Genomic DNA, 24,744 nt, shown 5'->3' with positions numbered 1-24,744 from the left:
GAAATGAAACGTGCATTCCAAAAGAACCAGGACTTTAGAGCAGGCGACTTTGCAGTAGGGGCCTCTCTGATCCTAGACACTTGGCATCTATCTGCTTTTTTTTTCCCTCCTTTTGTTGGGGTTCCCTGCAAGATGAAGGGTTGGGGGAGAGAACAAATTCGCTCTTTAAAAATGCCTCTTCATGGGCCAGAGAGATAGTACAGGAGATATAGGGTGTTTGCCTTGCATGCGGCCAACCTGGGTTTGATCTGAAAGGTCCGGCTCTGCATTCCCATGTGTATGGTTTCCCCAAATCACCAGGACTAATTCCTGAGCACTCCCGGGTGTGGCACAAAACCAAACAAACAAAAATAAATAAATAATAAAAATCTCTGCATAGTCATAGGCCTCTCTGCCTTGTACTGAGCTTCCCTGGAAGTTTATTGTGGAGGCAGTAGGAAAATAATATGAGTAATGTTTTCTAAGTGAGTGAGGCTGCTTGAATTCAGATCTTGAGTCTGCCATTCATTATTTGAGAGAAGTTGCTTTAGATCAGGGGTCTCAAACTCGCAGCCCGTACAACATTTTGTGGCCCGAGGCCGGCCTTCAAATATCGCAGTATTCGCGATTATTCGCTTACCAAATAATAGCAATAAAAATCGCATTAGTAGGAAAAAATTGCATTAAACATTCACATACCGTTCGGGGTATGCGAATGTTTAATGCAATTTTTTGCGATTTTTTCCCATACTAATGCGATTTTTTATTGCGAATATTCGGTAAGGGAAAACCCTTATGCGGCCCTGCCTCACCCCGACTTTGCCTCCCGAGGCCCCAGGTAAATTGAGTTTGAGACCCCTGCTTTAGACTATTGATCTGTAAAGTGGAGTAAGTACTCTTTGCCCTCCCCCCAACCCTTGACCTCATACCATAAAGAAATGCCAACTTGGGGCTGGAGAGATCGCATGGAGGTAAGGCGTTTGCCTTGCATGCAGAAGGTCGTGGTTCCAATCCCGGCATCCCATATGATCCCCTGAGCCTGCCAGGAGCAATTTCTGAGCATAGATCGAGGAGTAACCACTGAGCGTCAATGAGTGTGACCCAAAAACCAGAAAAAAAAAAAAGAAAGAGAGAGAGAAAAGAAATCCAACTTAATAATCATTGTACAGAGAGTGCCAAATAGAGTATTTCTCGTAAATATAAATTAAGCTCTTAAAAGAGTTTTAAGGGGCCACAGAGTCAGCACAGCAATAGGGCGTTTGCCTTGCACACAGCTAATTCGAATAGAGGTTTGAAGTCCAGCATCCCATTTGGACATCTGTGCCTGCCCGGAGCGAGCGACTTCTGAGCGAAGAGCCAGTAGTGATCCCTGAGTGCTGCTAGGTGTGACCCAAAAACAAACAAAAAAGTTTTAAAATGTGTGCTATAATATATACACCTGTTTGTATATTTATATATAATGGCATACTACTCAGCTACACAAAATGCTGAAATGCTGCAATTTGCTGCGACTTGGATGGAATTGGAGAAAGTCATGCCAAGTGAAGTGAGTTAGGAAGAATAAGATAAGCACTAGATCTCATTCATTTGTAGAGTGTAAAGACACAAAGCAAGGGACTAGACAGTAGTGCCAAGGAAACAACCTTGAATTGTAATAGAGGTGGTGGTGGTGGTGGGATGCTTTGGTTAACCGTGGTGGGAAGGTGCATGCAGCCTGGTGGGCATGGTGAGCAGCTCTGGACGTACTTTTGGTGCTGTTGTTTAGAAACTAAGATATGTTAATATAGGGACTAGTAACATGAAAATATAAGTAGTAATCTGCTCTGTCATTGATCAGAGTGAAGTACTAAAAATTTGCTAGACTTTAGTCATGTCATTTTATTGAAATATTTGGCTAAGCACCAGTAGAGGCATGAGATCTAGTGTCATGAGAAATGACTTCTAATGGTAGTTTCACTTATCTTTGTGACCTTCCTTGTCCTTTTTCATCCTAGACTTACAGAAATTTCCATGTATGAAAACTGAGATGAGTTTTTAGTTTATTTCCAGTAATGGAGCATTGTCAAACTTCAGTTTTGGTTTTTCACACTTTTATAATCTTAGCATTTTTGCAAAATCCATTTGTATTTTAGAAACTTGCATATAAATAAATATAAAAAATTTTTATAAGTTTTTGCTGTAGAAGTATTTGGGCCACAAGTGGCATTGTACCAGCTTAGTTCTAACTGCTCACATCACTCCTGGCAGTTCATGGGGACCCATTTGCGGTGCTGAGAATCTCTGCCCCTTCATATTTTTGATTTTTGGGTCACACCTGACATTGCTTAGACTCTGCACTGAGGGATCACTCCTGGTGAGTTGGGGACTGACTATTTCTCATGCCAGGGATATAGAATCCAGGTCGACCAAGTGCTCCTCTATTTTGTTTTTGTGGATCCTTTTGTTTGTCTGGTTTTTGGGCCACACCCAGTAATGCTCAGGGCTTACTTACTCCTGGTTCTGGGCTGAGGAATCACTCCTGATGGGTTAGAGCAGTGGTTGTAACCTGCGGCTCGCGAGCCACATGTGGCTCTTTACACTTTTACACTTTTAATTTGGCTCTTCTGTGTGCTGGGCGGCCACTCCAGGAGTTAGGACTCTGCTCCTAGCCTCTGTCAGTGCGCACCCCGTGTGGCTCTCAAAATAAATTTCAATCGTGGTTTTGGCGAGATTTGGCTCAGTTGAAAAAATAGGTTGCCGACCACTGGGTTAGAGAAATCACTTCTGATGGGTAGAGGAACCATGTGGAATGATGGCTGAGACAGAACCTGGGTTGACCACCCTATCCTCTGTATTTATTTTCCAAGACTTTACTGTTGACATTTTGGTATAGAATTTCCTTATATAGACTAAAATAAGGTGATTTTTTTAACTGCAAATTTATATTCTAACTGTTAATTATTCCTATTACTTGGGTAGATGACTATTCAAATTAATAAGTATCATGGTTGTTTTTGTTTTTTATTCTTATTTATTTTATTTATTTATTTTTGGTTTTGGCATTACTCGGGGTTATTCCTGGCTCTATGCTCAGAAATCGCTCCTGGCTGGCTCGGGGGACCATATGGATGTCGGGATTCGAACCAATGACCTTCTGCATGAAAGGCAAACGCCTTACCTCCATGCTATTTCTTCGGCCCCCTATTCTTATTTATTTTTAAGGGGAGGCCTATACCCAGCAATGTTCAGGGCTTATTCCTGGTTTGATGATCACTTCTGATGATATTCAGAGGACCACTTATGGTGCTAGGGATTGAATTTGGATGGACTGCTGTGCAAGGCTAGCTAGTAGCCCTTTACTCTGGACTGTATATTGTTTTGAACCTTTTCTTATGCTCTTTTCTCCTGACATTTTACTATGTTGCTTTTCATCTTCTCTTTTTTTTTTTTTTTTTTTTTTTTTTTGTGGTTTTTTTGGGTCACACCTGGCAGTGCTCAGGGGATACTTCTGGCTCCATGCTCAGAAATTGCTCCTGGCAGGCACAGGGGACCATATGGGACACCGGGATTTGAACTGATGACCTTCTGCATGAAAGGTAAACGCCTTACTTCCATGCTATCTCTCCGGCCCCTGCTTTTCATCTTCTAACTTAGTAACTTTTTTTAGATAACAGGCGTGGGTATCAGGGCTTACTACTGACTCCGTCACTCCTAATAGGGCTTGAGAGACCATGTGGGATTCACCGTATGGAACCTAGGTGGGCACATGCAGGAAATCACCCCACTCTGTACTAGTCCTTGAATATAAGTTTTGAGGATTATAGCTCAAAGGACTATGTATTTGGGAAGCACTACCAAGAAATGAGCCACAGCCCCCACCATAGATCCTGAACACAGTAGCATAGGGGCCCTTCCAAAATAAAGCAACCCCCAAAAAACCCTGGATCTTGTTCTTAGCATTGTGTGGGAGCACGTGTGTGCGTGCATGTGTATGTTTGTAATTTCCAAACATCTGTATAATATCCCATGTCCTTATTTCACTTCAGAAGCAACTAATTGTTTGGAAGAGATTTGTAAGTCTTTCATGCCCATCATAATCCATCATAATTTTTCTCTAGGAATTGTGAGCCACTAGAAATATATGAACTAGTGTTCTGTTTAGATAAACTATATGAGGAGGGATGTTTCCTCATATAGTTTTTCCCTCCTCACCCCCTACCCCCCAGAGATGCTCAGGGCTTACGCTCAGGGATCACTTCTGGCAGGCTTTGGGTATAGTATAGGGTGCTGAGGATTGAACCTGAGTTGGCCATATGCAAGGCAAGTGCCATGCCATATCCACTGTACTGTCTCTCTAACCCATCTTTTTTCCCCCTGTAAGATGGAGACAAGGATTGGCTGTGTGGTTCCCAGCTTTCTTGCAGAACTGTTCCCACAACATCAGAAGTATGTTAACCTCTAAATTCCCTTTAATTTAATAGTCCCCCCAAATTGAAGGAGATCTGCTTGCTATCAGCATCTCTTTAAGCCACTGCTGTAAGCAGCAGCAGTTCTTGGGTTTCAGGGATCTCAAACTCGCGGCCCTTGGGCTGCAAACGGCCCTCCGTACAACATTTTGTGGCCCTGCCCTAGAGGAATCTTTTTTTGTTTTGTTTTGTTTTAGTTGTTTGGGTCACACCCCCCAATGTTCAAGGCTTACTACTGACTTTGCACTCAAGGATCACCCTGACTTTGCCTCCTGCAGCCCCCAGGTAAATTGAGTTTGAGACCCCTGATCTTGGATGGTGGTTCTCTATCATTTTTAATTTTTCTACTTTAGTTGGTTACAATAATGATAATGTTTATGGGTTTTGATGTACAAAGTTTACTGTATCTTCACTCTGGGAGTGTGATTCTTAAGAGTCTAGTGTCTTGGTCTGCAGAGAGAAAATACAGCAGTAGGATTTTGGTAGGATCCCTGGCATCTCAGTTTGGTTCCCTAGCCCTGCCTGCAGTGATCCCTGAGCACTACTTACTGGGTGTGATCTCAAATAGAAAAAAAGAAAGAGAGTTTAATCTCTAAGGCAGGGGTCCTCAAACTTTTTAAACAGGGGGCCAGTTCACTGTCCCTCAGACCATTGGAGGGTCTGACTATAGTAAAAACAAAACTTATGAATGAATTCTTATGCACACTGCATATATCTTACTTTGCAATGAAGAAACAAAACAGATACAAATACAATATGTGGCCTGTGGGCCATAGTTTGAGGACCACTGCTAAGGGATCAGATCTACTAAAAAACTTTCTGTGATCCAAAAGGTCCCTATGTTTCAGGAAGAAATCTTTTTTTGTGGGGGTAAAGAAGATTTGAACCCCAACTTCATTGGTGCTTAGTATTGTTTCTGGCTCTGTGCTTAGATACTCGAGAAACCCATCAAACTGGGGTCAGTGGTGCAAGTAATACCACTGTAGTATTTCTCTAGTTCCTAGAAACAAATTATTTGTAAGTTTGTTTATTTACCACACCTGGTAATATGCAAGGGTTACTCCTGGCTCTGCTGGTAGCACTGTAAGACCATATGCAGAGATTGCAGGTTGGCGACATGCAAGGCAAGTACTCTGCCCACTATATTACTATAGCTATGACCCCTAGGAAAAAATATTGACGGGCAGGAGATTGAATGTTATAGGAGTGTGGGAATTATGGATGGTGATGTATGGCATCAGGAAATCAAGCCCCTAATGGAAGATGAGCATTTCAGTATATTGGTTTAGGCAATCTGGTGGAAGACAGCTAGTAAAGCAGAATCAAGTTTTCAGACCCAAAGGAAATAGTAGAAGATTCACAGGCTCAGGTTCTGAGAAACGTTATTGCCTCTTATATAGGGCAAAGGATGTGATTTCTGGTTAGGGATGTCAGGTGTGAAATTAGATCCTCAGAATGCAAAATAATCTCTTTACTAAAGTGACTTGTTAGTAAATAAGCATTTGAGTCTTCTTAAAAATTTAAAAAATTTATTGCTTTATTTAAGCACCGTGGTTACAAAATCATTCATTGTTGGGTTTCAGTCATCTTTGTTTATTTAGGTTCTTGGGCCACATTGGGTGGCATTCAGGAGACTCCTGGCTCGGCACTTATAAATTATTTTTGTCAGGCTCAGGAAACCACAGAGAATGTGGGGAGTGGAACACGGGTCAGGCACCTACAAGGCAAACACCTACCCACTATGCTATCATTGTGGCCCCAGGCTTCAAATGCTTAGTACTCTAAATATCTGCTTCCCTGCGACAACAATAATTTTTTTCAGGGTTAAGTCTAACCGAAATTAAGAGATTTGTGCAGGGGTGATGGTGGTGGTGATGGTGGTGGAGGTATTGTGTGTGTATGGATTGTAAAACTAAATTTTTTTGAGCAAAAATCTTTTTCACATGTGATTTTTCTGGTAGGATTTGGGTTTAGCAGGCTCTAGATTTTGCTCAGAGCTAATCTGGCAGCCCTAACAGGAGTTAACTATTACTCCAGTTCTCTCTCTTTTTTTTTTTTTTTCTAGTCACAACTATGAATCCTCTTTTCTTCCATTGTGCTGCTGGCATCAGTTGGGTTTTCTACGACTGAGTTTACCTGGGATGCAGAACTATCAGGGCTAAAACTAGGCAAGTCCAGCCCCCTTCTGTACTAGCTAAGTTTTGTACCATGAGTTTTTTGGGAGCCTTGGCAGATGGTACAGTATGAGTTGAATATTTAAAGCTAAAAGCATTTAAAGCTTAAATGCTTCCTAAAATCCTTGCCAGAGTTGCTATTTTTTCTGTATTAAATTGTTAATGAGGATGATTTTCACTAAGGTAGTAGGAAATAAAGGATTATTGTTTTAAAATATTTTTATGTAATTAAAGGACAATAACTAAAAAATTGATAGTTAAGTTTTAGGCATACCATACGTCAACACCAATTCCACACTAGTGTTACCATCCCCTATCATCCTCCACTCTGCATAGGATTGCTGTTTTAAACATTAATAATTTAAGGCTAAATCTGTCCATTATACATTTTCAAGTAAGATTTGTGTTTGCAAAATATCATTTGTACTGGACTTACGGTAAGTGTCTGAAATTGCAAGAATAAAATATTTTCCTGCATTTACTATAAAAAGTTATTTAGGGGGCCGGTGAGGTGGCGCTAGAGGTAAGGTGTCTGCCTTGCAAGCGCTAGCCAAGGAAGGACCGTGGTTCGATCCCTCGGCATCCTAATTGGTCCCCCAAGCCAGGGACAATTTCTGAGTGCTTAGCCAGGAGTAACCCCTGAGCATCAAACGGGTGTGGCCCGAAAAACCGAAAAAAAAAAAAAAAAGTTATTTAGGGTCCAGGGCTATAGTAAAGTGAGTAGTGCTTTTACCTTGCATGTGGCCAATCCAGGTTTGATCCTTGGCATCTCATATGCTACTCCTAGCCTGCCAGGAGTAACCCCTGGGCAACAATGGGTGTCTCCCATCCCCCCCCCTCCCCAAAACCCACACCAAAATAAAAAAAGTTATTTAGCTACTTTATGGCCAACTTATTTTCAGTAAAACCAGCTAACTAAACTCACTGATGAGGGAATTGATTATAGATACTTCATTAAATACATCTTTGGGTAACTATTTTAGGTTGATAATGGCTTAAAGTCCAGTGTGAACAAAGAATGTTAGAGTGTTGGAAATAGCACTGACATTGGCCCATAGTTTTCTTCTGATTAAATGAAAGTGACACCAGTAGATTAGAATGAGACTAGGACAATTCACACTGCAATTGTGTTAGTTTAACTTTAACAATCTTTTAACACTCTTGTTTAAATGTAGCTGACATACCATAATTACAAATCTACAAGCCTTGATTATAGAATTTTACATCATGAATCTGTGGGGAAATTGTATTGATTTTTTTTTAATATAAAGCAAGTACCTTTCTCAAACTGTGACGTCTTTCAAAGTTTGTTTATATCTATGCCTCTTTGTAATTGTGCATATATGTGGCTATTTATGTGTATGTCTCCACACTATACAGCAGGCATAAAAACAAAAGGTAAATAAAACCTTCATGTTACAAAGTATATTCAGAGATGGGGCCATTGGTGGTGGGAATGTTGCACTGGTGGAGGGGGGTGTTCTTTTTTATAACTGAAACCCAACTACAAACATGTTTGTAATCATTGGTGCTTAAATAAAGATATTAATTAAAAATGAAACAAAGTATATTCATGTTATAGTCATACATGTGCTTGAATATATAATACTGGCCTTGTATAAGAGTAAAATACAAGCGTCATACCTGTATAGACATGAAATAGTTTTCTCTCCTTAGCTTCAGCCTTTTATATACTTTCTATATTTTAAATAATGGTGTGAAGGAAGTACAGTGGACATTACTTAGAACCCTGTATTTCTTTCTTTTTTTTTTTAGTTTTTGGGCCACACCCGGCGTTGCTCAGGGTTACTCCTGGCTGTCTGCTCAGAAATAGCTCCTGGCAGGCACCGGGGACCATATGGGACACCGGGATTCGAACCAACCACCTTTGGTCCTGGATTGGCTGCTTGCAAGGCAAACGCCGCTGTGCTATCTCTCTGGGCCCTGTATTTCTTTTTAAATAAGTTTCTGTTCATCTCTTCTCCCCAATTTTTTCATGGGGTTAGGATTTTATTTCTTGTTAAGTTTTACCAGTACTTTATATATCTTACATATTATATAATATATACCTTATATATTTTGTGGGTCTTTTTTTTTTTCTTTCGGTTTTTGGTTTTTGAGCCACAGCCGGTGATGCTCAGGGGTTACTCCTGGCAATGTGCTCAGAAATTCCTGGCTTAGGGGACCATATGGGACACCGGGGATCGAAAAGAGGTCTGACCTGGATTAGCTGCATGCAAGGCTAACTCCCTACCGCTGCGGTATCACTCCAGCTCCAATCTTATATGTTATTAATCCCTTATCATGTGGATGAATAGTTTCTGCCAATTTGTGGGCAGTATTTGTATCCTGGTATATTGAAGTAATAGGTTCTCACTTTAATCAGGTATTTCTTTACATGTGCTTGTTCCACCTGGGCGGGAAGAACCTCTGGATTGGCCCCTACCCCTACATCGTGATCTTCACCCTTGGGGTTGGACCTACTCTTAGCAATATAAAGACATCCAGTCAGAGATTTCTCCTGGTTTTGGCCCCACAGCTTGCCTGTCCGCCTGCCTGTGCCCTTTTGCCTGCTTGCAGAAAGCTTGTGGTGGAAGTTTCTGAATCCGTCTTATCTCCCTAACCTGTGTTGGTGTTGCTTCCAGACCTGCCTTCCCAATCCCACTGGGATTGGAGTATGAGGTTTTCTCTACACTGGTCACCATTTCCTTTGAGGCAAAGAAGCTTCTTAATTTACTATAATTTCACTTGCTTATTTTTGCTTCCACTTGCTTGGTCAGTGTTGATTCATCCTTAAAAATGCCTTAGATACAGTGTCATGAAGAATTCTGCTTACATTTTCCTCTGTGTACCTTAGAACCAACCTTCTTAAACTAAGTCATAACCCTGTGTGGGGTTTCATAACAGAATATGGAGATCATGAAAAACTTTGCAATAATAGTAAAAGGTTTCTGAACACAGGGAGCTCCCAAATTAATTCAGTTTCTTTGTGCAGTGAATCCGGTATTTCTGGCAGTGCTTGTTTGTGTTGCTTTTCTTGGCCAAAAAAGGGTTGAAGGTGGGAAGATTTGGTCCTTAGTCTGAGAGGTTCAGAAAAGCATAACTTCTTTTTGTTGTTGTTATTTGGGAGGGCCACACCTGGTGGCACTCAAGTTACTCCTGGCTCTGTACTCAGAAATCACTCCTGGCAGGCTCAGGGGACCATATGGGCTGCCGAGAATCTGGGAATAGAACCCAGGTCTGTTCTGGGTCAGCTGCTTGTAAGGCAAATACCCTACTGCTCTGCTATCTCTCTGGCCCCAACCCTACAACTTCTTGTAAGTTTCAGTACCTTTGTCTTTTCTTTTCCCAATTCTTAACCTCTTGGATTTGAGTGAAAGGAAGTTCAGTAGAATGGCCAATTTTCACCTTCAAATGTGGCCAGCTCCTTGGAATTTTTGCAGTGTACCCAGTTCTCCAAAGTAGGATGGTCAGTAGGCAGTTCTGTCATCATTTGTGTCAACTGCTTGATAAACTGACAGCCATATAGTTGTCTCTGTAAGCTGAAAAGGGAGAGGACTAGACAATAGCTTTCTCAGTGTTCACGATTTTGCAAGTTGAATGTGAAAATAAAAGATTTTTTAACCATACATGTGCACATGTATGTGTCATTTTCACTGCCATATCTTCATAGCAGGAAATTTTGGAAATCTTATAAGCAAATTTGGAATTTTTAATAATAGTCTAGATTTGTTAGAATATAAATGCTTAGATATATGATCTGTTTACTCCAGTATTCTAGTTCTAGTAATATATTTAATAGAACATAATTCTACTATATGCTGTTTTATTTGTGCACAGAACTAAACATTTAATGCTGCCATAGATCTAATTGATCCAAAGACCATGTTACAGAGCAGTCTCACTCAAAAACACCTTTTTTGAATTACCTGCAATAGTGATATCAATAAAAGCAAGTGTGAACATGTGGATGAATGAAAATGTAGGGGGAAAATGACTTAATCAGCAGTGGGGAATCACTGACATAATTATATTATAATGTAATGGTTGCTTTAGTTATTCTATTGGGTGGGGCTGAGAGAGACACATATCTAGCTGAGTTTAAGACTTATTCCTGGCTCTGCTCATGGATCACTCCTGGTAGAACTCAGGGACCAGATGTGCTGCGAGGCATTGAACCATGACTGACAATATTCAAGGCCAAATACTTTATTTGCTATATTTGGGGGGGGGCACACCCTGTGGCACTCGGGTTACTCCCTTTATTTGCTATGTTATCTCTTTGATTCCAAATAATTATTATTGTTGCCGTTGGAATTAATAGGTGGGATACCAAGATACCACTAACCATAGAGTATGTATGTGAACCTGTGGAAGTTCCTGAACCCTAACAAACTTGGCTTTTATTAGCTAAAATGGGGTCAGTGGTAATGCATTTCTCATGTTAGAAAAATTAGAGTGTAAATCACTGAAGCTAAATGAGTGATAAGTAGTAAATATTCAAGGTATGTTTACTGCTGTTGTTATTCTGTGGGGATATAAACTGGGCTATGGGTAGAGGCTTACTAATATCTGGAGAGATCCCATAGGAACTGGCTTGCTTTATAACAGTGCACAAAGTTTTTTTTCCCCATTTGTTTGTCAGGTTTACTAATTGATGGGAAGTAGAGGGGAAGAACATAAGGCTTGTGTTTTTGAGTAATCTATAGAACTTTGTAATAGTCATTGATTTCTATAAACTGCTGAGGCAGCAGTTCCCTACTCAAGTGCCAGTGAAAATTTGTTTATTACTGACCTTGTCCTTTAACATGTTAAAAAGTACCTTATCATTATTATTAACACAATTTGCCAAAGCCATTTTCACTATTATTGTATGTCCATGGTTTATTGTAGGGAAGAGTAGTTAAATGAGTTTTTGAGAGCTCTTATTCTAAAATGGATGAGTGATTCACTACAACCATTCAGAAGACATTTTACAATTTTAGTGTTACATTACATTTTCAAATCCTCCTTAAAGTTTTACTTTTAACTTGATATAGTATTGTACATTCTATCAACTGTATACTAGAGAAATATCTTAGGAATCTTAATTGTATGTATATGTTTTAACTTAGGGTTTATTTGCTTATAAAGGTGATTGGAACAAATGGGCATCCGCCATCATTTCCAAACAGTACTTTTATGCAGTGCTTTTAATATGACATCCATTGCTTGAAATAAATTTGCACTCTATGAAACTTTTGAAGATCTATAATCCAGCTAAAATTGCTCTCCCAGTATTTTTATTTATAATTATGCTAATGATATATTTGATTTTTAGGAAAGCCACACTCTTGAATGGGTAAGATCTGGGTATGCTAAACAATTATTGAGTATAACCTGAAATATAGCCTGACATTATAGCAGGTTGTGCCCATCATTTCTTACAATCTATGAATATGGAGTCTTTCTATTTCCTTTTAATTTTTATTTAAAGATGAGTTTCTTTTTTCCCTTTTTCTTCCTTCATGGAACTACAGTCTCCTTAGAGAATGTCTTTCTAGTTTCCTGCCATATCCTTTACTCTACCTCCCACCCATCCAGCAGACAGAAGTCGTAGATAAACTGTATTGTCTAACTAATTACTAATAGAACCAGAAAGAGGAAACTAACTTACTACCTTCTACTATTGCTACATCATATTATATCATTTTGAAGAAATGAATTCCTCAGAATGACTTTTCTGTTCTAAAAGTTTGATCCTTCACAACAAAAGCTGTATTGAGAGGGACTTTTGTAGAAAAATAGGCTTTTATCAACAACAACAACAAAATATAATCAAACCACATACCTCAAGGAACTAGAAAAAGAAAAAATTAAATCGAAGTTGATAGATTTTAAATAAATTGGAAATAGGAAAGGACATTTCAAAAGAGCAGTTGAAACAAAAAGCAGATTCTTTGAAAGGATAAACAAAATTTAATGAATCCTTAGCTAAAGTTCACACCAGAGGGGAATAGAGAAGGGGGGATAAGTTACAGATAACAGCTAACAGGAAATACAAAGGATCTTAAGACTCGTATGAACAATTTATGCCTCCAACTTAGAGAATTAAAGAAGATATGGTCAAAATTTCAGAAACATGCAACTTCTAAGACTGAATCAGGAGAAAATAAAAAAACTCAAGCCAATTACATGCAATGAAATTGAAGCAGTAATAAAATCTTCAAAAAAAAAAAGAGCCCAGGCCCAGAAAGTTTTGCTAGTGAGTTATACAAAACCTTCAAAGGTGACTTTTTACCTAATCTTCTCAAGTGCTTCCTAAAAATTAAAAGGAAAAAATTTATAGTGTCTATTAAGCTAATAGTGCTCTGATACCAAATCAGACAGGAAGATCATAAACAGAACTTCAGACCAATATCCCTGATGAAAAGATAAGTTTTAGCAAACTAAATTCCACCGGATACATTAAAAGGATCATATCATAGCCAAATGATTTATACTAGGAACTCAATGGTGATTCAGTGTACAAGGGATTAATGTGATATTTCAACAAAAGGAAGATCTTTTTTATAAATTTCAACTTGTATCATTATTATTATTATTATTATTATTATTATTATTATTATTTTGGTGTTTGGATCACACCCGACAGCGCTCAGGGGTTACTCCTGGCTCTATGCTCAGAAATTATTCCTGGCAGGCTCGGGGGACCATATGGGATGCCAGGATTCGAACCACCAATCTTCTGTATGCAAGGCAAATGCCTTACCTTCATGCTGTCTCTCCAGCCCTGCATTATTATTTTTAAAAATCAGCAAAATGGGGGTGGAACGAACATATCTCAACCCAGAAAAGATCACATTCAACAAACATCTATTACATTATGCTCAGTGGTAAAAACTGAAAGCCTTTCCTTAAAGATCAGGATGTCCACTTTCACACTTTCAGTGAAACAAAATGTCAGCTGTCATTACAACATAGTATAGAAAGTCCTACTCATGGTACTCAGGCAAGGCCACAAAATAAAGTAAAACTCAAATCTGAAAAGATGTAAAGCCATCACTAGTTAGAGATAACATGTTAAATGTTTAGAAACCCTAAAGATGCCCCAAAATATGTTAGAAAAAATTAAAGCGATAGATGAGCTATAAAATCACCATACCCAAATCTGTGATATATTTATATGCAAACAATTGGAAAAAGATGAGGTTAATAAGAGAACAATTCTATTTGTAGGGTTTTTTTTTTGGGGGGGGGAGGGTTTGGGTTTTTGGATTACATCTGGTGGCGCATAGGGGTTGCTCCTGGCTATAAGCTCAGAAATCGCTCCTGGCAAGGGGAACCATATGGGATGCTGGGGATAGAACCCAGGTCTGTCCTGGGCAGCCACATGCAAGGCAAATGCCCTACCACTATGCTATCGCTCTGGCCTTCAGAACAGTGTCATCTTTAAATAAAAATTAAAAGGAAACAGAAAGAGACTCCATTTTCTTAGGTTGGAAGAACTGACAGGCATGTCCTGCTATCCAATCACTCCATCCCCAAGAATGGAGAACTATTTTCCTGTAAATTCCTAACACCTCTACTGTTTGCTGACAGTTCTTCCTTTAGTAATAGCTCACACTTCGGTGCTGTAATAAATCTATCTTTAATAAATAAATGGTTTAGAATTTTCCATTCATTTGGTTTATGTACACAAAAACATTTCTCATCTGACCACGCATATTGTGATCTTGCCAGATTTAATTATCTTATGAGAACAATGTCAGTTGCTTTGGTTTCCTGCAGAAAAAGCTTAGAGAGAACCTTCAGATTGTTGAAATAACAAGATAAAATCAATCAAGGCGTCAGAGTTGTGGCCAAGTGTGCCTTGCATGTGTGAGACCCTGGGTTTTGCCTGGAGCCTCATTTAAACAAAAGACAAAAACCCAACTAATTGTATAGATGTATTGAGCAATGTAAATTATTTTTTTGGATTTTGGAACACACTTGGCAACACTCAGTTACTCCTGCCTCTGTACCCAGAAGTCACTCTTGGCAGGCTGGGGGGACCATCTAGAATGCTGAGGATCGAATCTGGATCCGATGCCTGCAAGGCAAACGCCCTATCTGCTGTGATTATCACAAGGCCCTAAATAACCTTTGAACAGATTTCGGATAAAATTTTTTTTTCAAATAAAAATTCAGAATTCTAAAATATAAAGAAAAATACAGTTTTAAATAAACTATGTTCAAACACACTTGCCATCTGCCCAAGTAGACCATGCAGCAGCAGAAAAAAAACTTTAAAAGACCAATAGCACCTTGCTAGTACATTGCTAATAAGGACTAATAGGTACTTAAACTGATGAAAGTGATTCAGACAACAACATATTAACCCCCTACTGTGCCCTGTTTTAAGCTGTTAATAGACATTAGCCTTTTAAAGAAAGACTAACACTTTTATATATCCGTTTACTATGCTTTTGATACAGTAGTGAACTGTTTTAGCCATTTGCTATATTTAATTCTTATAGATTAGTAAATTTCTGGAATGCTTTTGAGAATATGAACTGGTCTAAAAGTTTAGAATCTATATAGCTTTTAACAGACTGTAATAAAGTCTTTTTTGTGATTACTTTAACAAAAATTTTTTTAGAGTATGAGGAATAAATGCTCTATTATTTATAGACTATATTATATATATAAGAAAATGGGCATAGGTTTGATTTTTTTTTTTTCTTTTAAACTTGTCAAGGCCTGGTTTTACAAAAAGTTGAGCTTTGGTAATTTAAAGTAAAAGTCAAACATAAGCAGAGTACCCAATATAGTTTAGTAAGAATTTTAGTCGCCCTAAAAAGGAATGGTGCATACACAAGCATTTCTAGTATTCTTTGTCTTCTTTTATTTTCTCTTTTTGGTTTTTTTTTTGGGGGGGTGAGGGTCATATTTGTCTGTGCTCAGGAGTTACTCCTTACTCTGCACTAGGTATTACTCCTGTGATGCTCAGGGGGATCATATGGGATGCTGGGATTGAATCTTAGTCAGCCACATGTGAGGCCCACTGTACTATTGTTCTGGCCCCCAATTTTCATTATTGTTCATGCCTATGTAAAAGTAAGAAAAAAACTAGCACAAAAATCTTTACGTGATTACATGATTTATTATGACTACCAAATAAACAACTGAATAGTGTGTTTTGACATAGAATTTGTTTAGTTTCCCTCAAAGGAGACATTCTGAGTGATTCTCATTCAATTGGGCTGGATGGTTGAATACTAGGGCTTGAGTGTGTGGTGTTCCTGAGGTCCTGCAATGTTCCAGGCCTCCAGCGCTACAGCTGACAGTGCTGATGGGGGACAATTGGGGTGCTGTAGAATCACCAGACCAACATGGCATGTGCCTTCACTCTTGTACCCCTGAAGCCTGAACTTAGCTTTTTATGCTAGAATTAGTTTCAATTAAGATCAAGTACATTCTCTATCAATCCTTCCATTATCCTGAAATATCTGTTTTTTATAAAGTTAAAATAAGTTATTTTCTTTTTCTGTATCAGTCTTCTCCAGTTTAGAAGCCAAATTGATTGGAATTTTAATTTGGTTTTATGACTTAGAAATAATTAGTGAGACCAGCCTTTAATGGTCTTTAGTGGTTGATATGAGATATTTTAATAGCGGAGATTTCCTGTTAAATCATATTGACACAAATGGTTTACTGGTTGGGAATTTTTGTTCTTTTTGTTTGTTTTGGGGGCACATCCAGTGATGCTGAGAGGTTACTCCTGACTCTACATTCAAGATCAAATCCAGATTGGCTACGTGTAAGGCAAGCACCTTATCTGCTGTACTGTTTCCAAAATAGTTTGCTCTTTAAGATTGGCATGTTTTGCTGTCACTGGGACAGGTAACAGTAAATTTGAGGACATCTGCAACTATATACCATCAACAACTTTTTCCCCAGTCATACACATAGTTTTATCTTTCTTAGAGTTAAGTGGCTGCTTCAGCACATGAAAATTTCCTGTCTTCCCAAGGGAAAAATACTTTTTAGTTAGCAGAATTGAACCATCTTAGTGAAAGAAGGTTTGAGATAATTGGCACTATACATTAGCTACAAGTAAGGATGCCAGTCTAGACCTGATGATTCCTTAGATTTACTTCAATGGTAATTCACTACACATTGACCATACCTTTAAGGTTCTTTACCAACACTGACCTTTGTTCTTCAGAACTTAATTAATGCCCCCTCCCGAACTGTAACCAATCTCTATTTGAAAGAGCCTTTGTGAATATTGTTTAACACCTAATGCATGATAAAATCTTAAATTTACATTCCTTAATTGTAAGATATTCAGGTTTTTACTGAAGTTCAGTGTCTTATTTGATGGATAAAATTTGAGATTAGTGGTAACATCCTGTAGTACACTTAAAAAAAAAATCTTTTAACCTCACCTTAATTTCATTCAATTTGGTAGAGAGACCCTGTTTTGAATGGAAAATCCTGTAACAGCTAGGAAATAGCAGAAGTAGAATGAGACTGCCTCATGAGTAATACCAGTACTCTAACTTTTTTACTTTGATAAACTTATATAAAGGATGAAACTGACTGTGAGGAATTGGATGTAGAAAGATAAATAGCATATTCTCTTTTTTAGGACATGTGGTGTCAGAGAAAGAAAAAAAATCATGTAATTAAGAATAGCTTCCTTTTGTTCCATTAGCCCAGTAAGGTTATGACAAACTGAAGGGTTTTTCAACTCTGGCACTTCTGACATTCTAGGTGAAGAATTCTTTGTTGGGTAATGGGAAGTTTTTGTTGTTGTTGTTGTTGTTGTTGTTTTTTGGTTTTTTTTAATACATAGGGTACTTAGCAGCTTAGCAAGATCCCTGGTTGGGTAATCACTAGATGTCAATAAAATACCCATAAGAAGCAAAATTGTCCACAGATATTATCATTTACTTCCTAGAGAATAGGGAAAAAAGCTATTCTTTTGAACTTTTTTTTGTGTGTGTGTATGTGTTTTGGGTCACACCCGGCAGTGCTCAGGGGTTATTCCTGGCTCCATGCTCAGAAATTGCTCCTGGCAGGCACGGGAGACCATATGGGACCCTGGGATTCGAACCGATGACCTTCTGCATGAAAGGCAAGCACCTTACCTCCATGCTATCTCTCTGGCCCCCTTTTGAACTATTCTTAAGGATTAGAAAAGGTCTATCACAAGTGACATTTGAAGGAACCTTTGATGTATAAATAACATGGAGATCATGAAGGTAATAGGGTGGGGCTGGATAGCACAGCCCTAGGGTGTTTGCCTTGCACTTGGCAGACCCAGGATGGACAGCATCTCATATGGTCCCCTGAGCCTGCCAGGAGCAATTTCTGAGCTCCAAGCCAGGAGTAAACCCTGAGCATCACCACTGCCACTGGGTGAGGCCCAAAAACCAAAAAATAAAATAAAATAAAATAAAGAAGGCATTTAGAGTGTGTGGGTGTGTGGGACCAAGGAATTAGTAGTGCTTAAGGTTAGTATACTAAAGCAGACCCTTTTGCTGAGTGTGCTCCATGCTCCATCAAGCCTACAGGTATGCCTTCGTCTGCACCTCTGCTTTCCTTGTCACTTCCTCTTCAAATCCATGTTCAGAAAATCAACATTCTACCTGTGTTCTGAATCCTAATTTGTCTCATGAGTAACCTTCTCAGCGTTATTCAAGCTTCAAGTCACTAACTTCCTAAAGAATCAACAGCAATAACCTTTATCTCATTTTCTTCTCATGATGTCCTGTATTCACGGACATCAATGACCCCCACACTCTCCTCTCTTACTCATCACTTCTGGACACCAGAAGCAGTGGCACTCAGACCCCACCACTCATAATATCTGACATAATATCTAACTTCATCTTGGCTTGTGAGTAGCAGCAGATGAAATTCCATGTCTGGAATAGCATTCTAGCCTATTTACTGTAGCTACTGTGAAACTACAACCTTCTGATTTCCCTTCCCCACTTGCCCCTTCTATCTTATTTTCTTTTTATAAACAAATAAATGATAAGGGCTTTTGAGTGATAAGGCTAGTAAATAAGACAGACATAGTTCTTGCCTCTCTCAAAAGTTCTTTGGACTCTTCTAACCCTTTGTACCTTGAGCTAACAGCTGTTCCCATTCCAGCTTCAATTACTTCTGTATGCTCATGACTTTTGCATGACTTGATAGCCCGTGCCTTTCTCTTTCTCTCGCCTACCTACTTCTGGACATATCCATTTTGATGTCACAGGTTACCTCTCATTTTCTCATAGGCATCATTCATTGCGATTTAAAATAATTTTCAACTTAACCTATTCCTCCCACTACTCACAGCTGCCACTTTTGACTAGTGCTTATCTCCTGTATCACTGCTGCCCTTACCTTGTTGTCCACCTGACCTAGATTTGCCCTTATTTTCCAAATAGCAGTAGTTAGTGATCTGTAAGAAAGTTATATATAAGGAGCTGGAAAGATAGTTCAAAGGATAAGGCACTTGCCTTCCTTCTGTGCAGCAGACCCAGGTTTTTATCTCTGTCATCTCATTTGGCCCCTGAGCACTACCAGGAGTGATCCCTAAGCACAGAGTTAGAAGCAAGATCTGAGCATAGCCAAGTGTGTCCTGTTCATACTACCCATCAAATATGATTATGCCACATGTCATTAATTATCAAACACTTTTATGAAACATGCAAATTGTATTTAATCATTTAAGATTATATTGTTTCCTTGCTCTCTTATTTAATCTCTCCCTCTTTAAAAATATTTACTGTTTGTTTTCTTTGGGTTTTTGAATCACAATTCGCTGTACTGAGGGCTCATCATTTTGGCTCTGTCCAGTGATCATTCCTAAGGGTGATCATTCAGGATCAACTAAGGATTGAATCAGGCAGATTCTTTAACCACTGTATAGTTTTTCTTATCTTAGTTTTTTTCCTCTGATTACTCCCTTTTCTACAATCAGTGAAACCGCTTTAATTATAAAACCAAATTTTCATATTTTTAGGTCTTACTTTTTTGTAGTGCTTAGAAGATTGCTGTTCTTTTTTTTTTTCACTCCCACCAAGTATCATTTCTCTACTTTTATCTTAGTACATACTTATCAATAAAAACTTGTCCTTAATCTTACTTTCTTAGGAGAACTTTCTCTAATATCCCTCCCTCAACTTTATTTGTTTAGTCTATTTTGAAATAATTATGGTCAGAGAGATTATGCCAGAGTAAGGTACTTTCCTGCCATGCAAAAGTTTTGATTATAAAATATATATAGTTTTTTGATCCTTTTAAGATGACCTATATAAAGAAGTGTATTTCAAACTTTTGGTCCAATGAAGGTATGAAGTATATTTTGCATTGAGACATGGTATGCTAATGTAGAAAACTAAACACAGTTTAATGAGGCCTAACGAGACTTTTAATGAGACCTAAGGAGACACTTTTGAGTGTTACTCAAAAGGTTGAAGCACATATTTAACATGCACAGGGCCCAGAATTGACATCAGTACCACTAAGTGTGGCCCTTGTGGCTGGTCTATATAACAAGACTAAGTATTTTTAGGAACTGACTCCAGTCCCTGCTAGCACCATTTGGATATTTCCCTTCTCCGTTCTCCCCAAAAAGTTTAATGAAGTTCTATTTTTTTCCCCACATGTGATGTGCTCTTATATTTTCAAATTCCTTCTGTTTTGTCCATTAAAATAATGCTGATCATGAGGCCAGAGTGATGGTGAAGTGGTAGGGTGTTTGGCTAACCCAGGATAGACCGCAGTTCCATCCATCCCCTGGTGTCCCTTATGGTCCCCCCAAGCCAGGAGTGACCTCTGAGCATCACCAGGTATGACGCTAAATCCTAAAGTAATCCTAAAAATATCCTAAATCCTAAAAAATTCTAAAATAATGCTGATTACAAACCGCTGAATTGATTTTAGGAGTCATGGATTTTAACCCTAACTAATGGATTACAACTAACCATATGGAAACAGCCCTATAGAAGTAACTGGTGACTAGAGTCTATTTTCAAACAAGCAGAATCACTCCTTGATAAAGGAAGACAAGTGAACACCTATTTGTGTGAAGTATTAGGTGAAGATCTATACTTATTTTACTTTCACTGTCATTGTATTTTATCTTCCTGATCAGGGAAAGTGGGGTACATATGCATACAACTTGTAGGCCACCTAAATAGCAAAAGACTGACTAAAATTTAGATCTTTGCAAGTTAGTCTAAGTCCAGCACCCATCCAATTGCATTGTATCACTATCTCTCAAGTAATATATGCTAAACTTAAATGGGAATTAGTGACATTTAGATACCTTCAGAATTTTATAGTGAAAAAAATAACAATAAAAAGCCTCATTAAATGTGATTTGAAACAGACATAAACATTGGCAAACAGTTAAATAGTGATAGATTGTATTGACTTTCCAGAGAGCTTAAGTTCTTCATGGCTCTGCTCAGCTAAGAAGTAGAGGTAATATCCTCAAGGCTGAGATATATAGGGTTTTCTTGTTGGTAAAGTAAATGAAATGTTCAGAGGCTTTACTATTGTGCCAGAACAGATAATAAGGCAATTAATACTAGTAAGTTGATGAAGCATCAGAATGGGATGAATTATATCATGTATTGCAAAGAAACAAGAACTTACATTGCAGCTTTGATAAAAGAAATTTTACTTTAAAAACTTTAATTAAAAATTTTAGGGTCGGTATTAGAAGAATATTATTTATCACTTAATAATTAGAAAAAATTGGGTTGTGCTGATAATTAAATTTCTTCTTACCCATAAACCCCGCCCATCTTTGTTTTGTTTTGTGTTGTGGCCACATTGGGCATGCTCAGTGCTTACTCTTAAATTTCCACTCAGGTATCAGTCCTGACAGTGCTTGAGAAACATGGAGATGCTGAGGATCAAAATGGGTCGACTGTGCAAAGGAAGCACCCTACCCACTGTACTATTTCTTCCTTCTATTTATTTATTATTTATTTATTTATTTAAACATAAAATCTTTAAGCACCATGATTACAAGCATGATTGTTGTTGGGTTTCAGTTATAAACAGAACACCCCCCTTCACCAGTGCAACATTCCCACCACTCCCTTTTATTTTTTATGTGCCATATATCTCAGGAATCTTCTATTTAACCCCTTCGTCTTAAACGTGAACCTAGAGAATTTGGTTCACAGTACTCAAAAGTTGAAATTAAAACCCAAATTACCTGACATTTCATGCTTAACTTTAATTTGTTTCTGGTAAGAGTATTGATAAATGACTTAGAAGTTGACTTAGAGAATTTCATACCATACTTTCAAGTTTTCCCTTATTAAATTCATTCCACTGTTCAAATATATGTTCTTTGTAATATTTGCTGGAGATAACTATAATACAATCACAAAGAAAAACTAATAAATTCAGACCTGCAAATATGATCATCCATTCCTGAAGATACGTGTATAGTAGATTAATTTCATATGTTTTTCAATTTTGTGTCTGTTACTATTGGTTTATATATATTATATATATTAAGTATTCCATTATACACTCTACTACAACTTTTAGAAAACATTTTCTAAATGATGTTATTCATATATTCCCTTAAGCCTTCTCTAGATTCTAAGAACCGTATGTATGTATGAATGTATGTATGTATGTATATATATATATATATATAGGGGGTCTAACATGAACATTAATGATGAAAGTGTAGAAAACCTGGTGTGTTAATTGGAAAAAAGCAGTTAATGACCATTTGAGAAATTTGGGATTCAAAAGATTTTGTTCCTGATGTTTCAGTAATTTGAGTAGAGCAAGGGCATTTAATGATTGAAGATGAATTCATTGTGGAGGTAAAGAGAACAGTGGCATTCTAGTGTTTACTCATTATTTTTCCAATTATTTTTTGCCTTAGAACCCACTTAACCTCTGGACTATGTCTAGTTAATTGTGACAGAATATAATAGTAAATGTTTACTTTTAAATGGATAGAAGATTTAACATCAAACATTAGCATGTGAATAATAAATTAAGCCAAATGTGGATACTCTGCTTATTTTTTAATAGGGCAGAATTATAAAATTAATATTGGGAGTGGCAGTCTACATCATGCTATAGGTGTTGTGTCAAAGAATTTGATTTAAATTGCATAATTACTTGGAAGTAGCCTTTGATAAATGAAATGGGTCCATGAAGGAACTGCACAAAGGAAACACAACTTGAATGCTAATTAGAACAGAACTGAAAAGAGAATGATGAGGCATGCCTGTGGGGAACAAACACAATGAAATTTTCTCTGAAAAATGAATCTCATTGAGAAAATGGACAAATTAAATACATTCAAAATATTTGTTTCTAATTTGGCATTTACCGATCTAGTCAAAATCCACTGCCCAGCTAAGAACTTGTCTTTTTCTCTTATGATCCTTTATAAGTATTAGGATATCACTAAGTCAAATTTTCTGTATATGTAAAACTTAGAAACATTGGTTTCATAACATATAGAAACTTTTTATTGGACCATTTTTTAAGATTTTTTTTTTTTAATTTTTCGGCATACAAAGTATTTAATCAATTTTGGTATTTACAATTCTTACATAATGTACATTTTAGAATAACTATAAAGATCATGTACTTTGCTCCATTTACAATGACAAACTACAGCAAAACTACATCCATGAATTAGATACAAATCCTCTACATACTAACAGAGTAAATGGAGTGTTGATTATACATTCTTTGAAATATACCAGTTCATAGAGTGTAAGAAATATTACATGTAATAAGTCTTTATGACTGGAATGATCCAGAAATATCACAAAACACAAGTAAACACATATAAAAAGTTATCTCATCATTTAAAAAAAGTTAACCTTTAGCCTTTGTGTAAAATAAATGGTGCTAACAATCTCCATAATGCAGCAAGCCTTCCCTGTGTAAAGTCAACACCTAAGAGGGGAGAGGGATCTTGTGGGGAAAAAAATAGGAAGATTCTAAAGCATAAGCTAGCATAAAGACCAATGCAGAAAAAAATTGTAATTAAACATCACTTCTCTCACCACCCATTATTTCACACTTTAAGTGTATACACTTGTGTAAACAGCAAAGAAAATCCACAAACCACATTTATGGATGGTAGTATTCAGACAAACTGTAACCACGCTCCTTTTGTAGTTGTCTTTCATTTGGAAGCATTGAGAAATTAAAATTGATAGTATAAATTAAAATTGATAGTTAAAACCTTAACAATGTTTTGATTTCATTAATGTTATTGCAAATATATATAATTTCTTATCATTTCATGTCTTCAAATCCTAATCAATTCCCTCGGGTTAATTTTATAGCAGGTTCTCTGGAATACATGGAGCCTTCCATTATCAAAGTACAGGGAAAAAAAATTCATTTTTGTTTGTTTGTTTTTTGTTTTGGGGCCACACCCAGCAGCACCCAGGGCTCTGTGCTCAGAAATTGCTCCTGGTAGGCTCAGGGGACTATATGAGATGCCGGGGAATCAAACTCAGGTCCATCCTAGGTTGTCTGTGTGCAAGGCAAACAAACGCCCTACCACTGTGCTTTGAAAATGAAATTGGCCCATGATTGAGAAAAATTCTAAACAAAGAAATGTGATCATTCATGGCTTGATTTACAACTCTCTCAAGAATCAAATGAGGGGGCCATAGAGATAGCACAGTAGTAGGGTGTTTGCCTTGCATGCAGCTGACCCAGGATGGACCTCAGTTCGAACCCTGGTGTCCTGTATGGTCCCCCAAGCCAGAAGTGTTTCTGGGTGCATAGCCAGGAGTAACCTCTGAGTATCACTGGGTGTGGCCCAAAAACAAAAAACAAAAACAAAAAGAATCAAATGAGTCTATGAAGCTGGCCGATGAATTGATGTGGTAGTGCCTGTGGGATATGTCAGTGGCTTAAAATTCCCCTTCTTTTGTAATTTGGAGAACTATCTTCAGAGAAATAAAATGGAAAAAGTGAAAAAAAAAAAAGAAATGTGATCATTCTTCGTGGAGAAACTATAGAAAATGTCATTTGTGATTTCCCAAGTCTTTAGGAAGAATCTTTCTTCCTTTTTTTTTTTTTTTTTTTTTTGGTTTATCAATGTTTGTTTTTTGAATCATACCCAGCAGTGTTCAGGGCTTACTCCTGTCTTGGTACTCAAA

The 24,744-nt window shown here is 37.7% G+C and overlaps 1 protein-coding gene and 1 non-coding gene across 2 annotated transcripts in view; one reads left to right on the top strand and one right to left on the bottom strand.

Annotated features, from left to right (window-relative positions):
* The window catches only part of TBCA (tubulin folding cofactor A), a 51,171-nt gene that overhangs the window by 847 nt on the left and 25,580 nt on the right, over window positions 1–24,744 (top strand). The gene's annotated exons all lie outside the window — the stretch shown is intronic.
* On the bottom strand, window positions 4,405–4,523 carry LOC126002453 (small nucleolar RNA SNORA68). The gene has a single exon (XR_007493152.1). It is a non-coding gene; the product is annotated as a small nucleolar RNA SNORA68 (small nucleolar RNA).

Source organism: Suncus etruscus, chromosome 2 (assembly GCF_024139225.1).
Source record: "Suncus etruscus isolate mSunEtr1 chromosome 2, mSunEtr1.pri.cur, whole genome shotgun sequence".
NCBI classification, from domain to species: Eukaryota; Metazoa; Chordata; class Mammalia; order Eulipotyphla; family Soricidae; genus Suncus; species Suncus etruscus.
The sequence above is the reverse complement of the archived record's forward strand: the minus strand, read 5'-3'. Positions and strand labels throughout refer to the sequence as shown.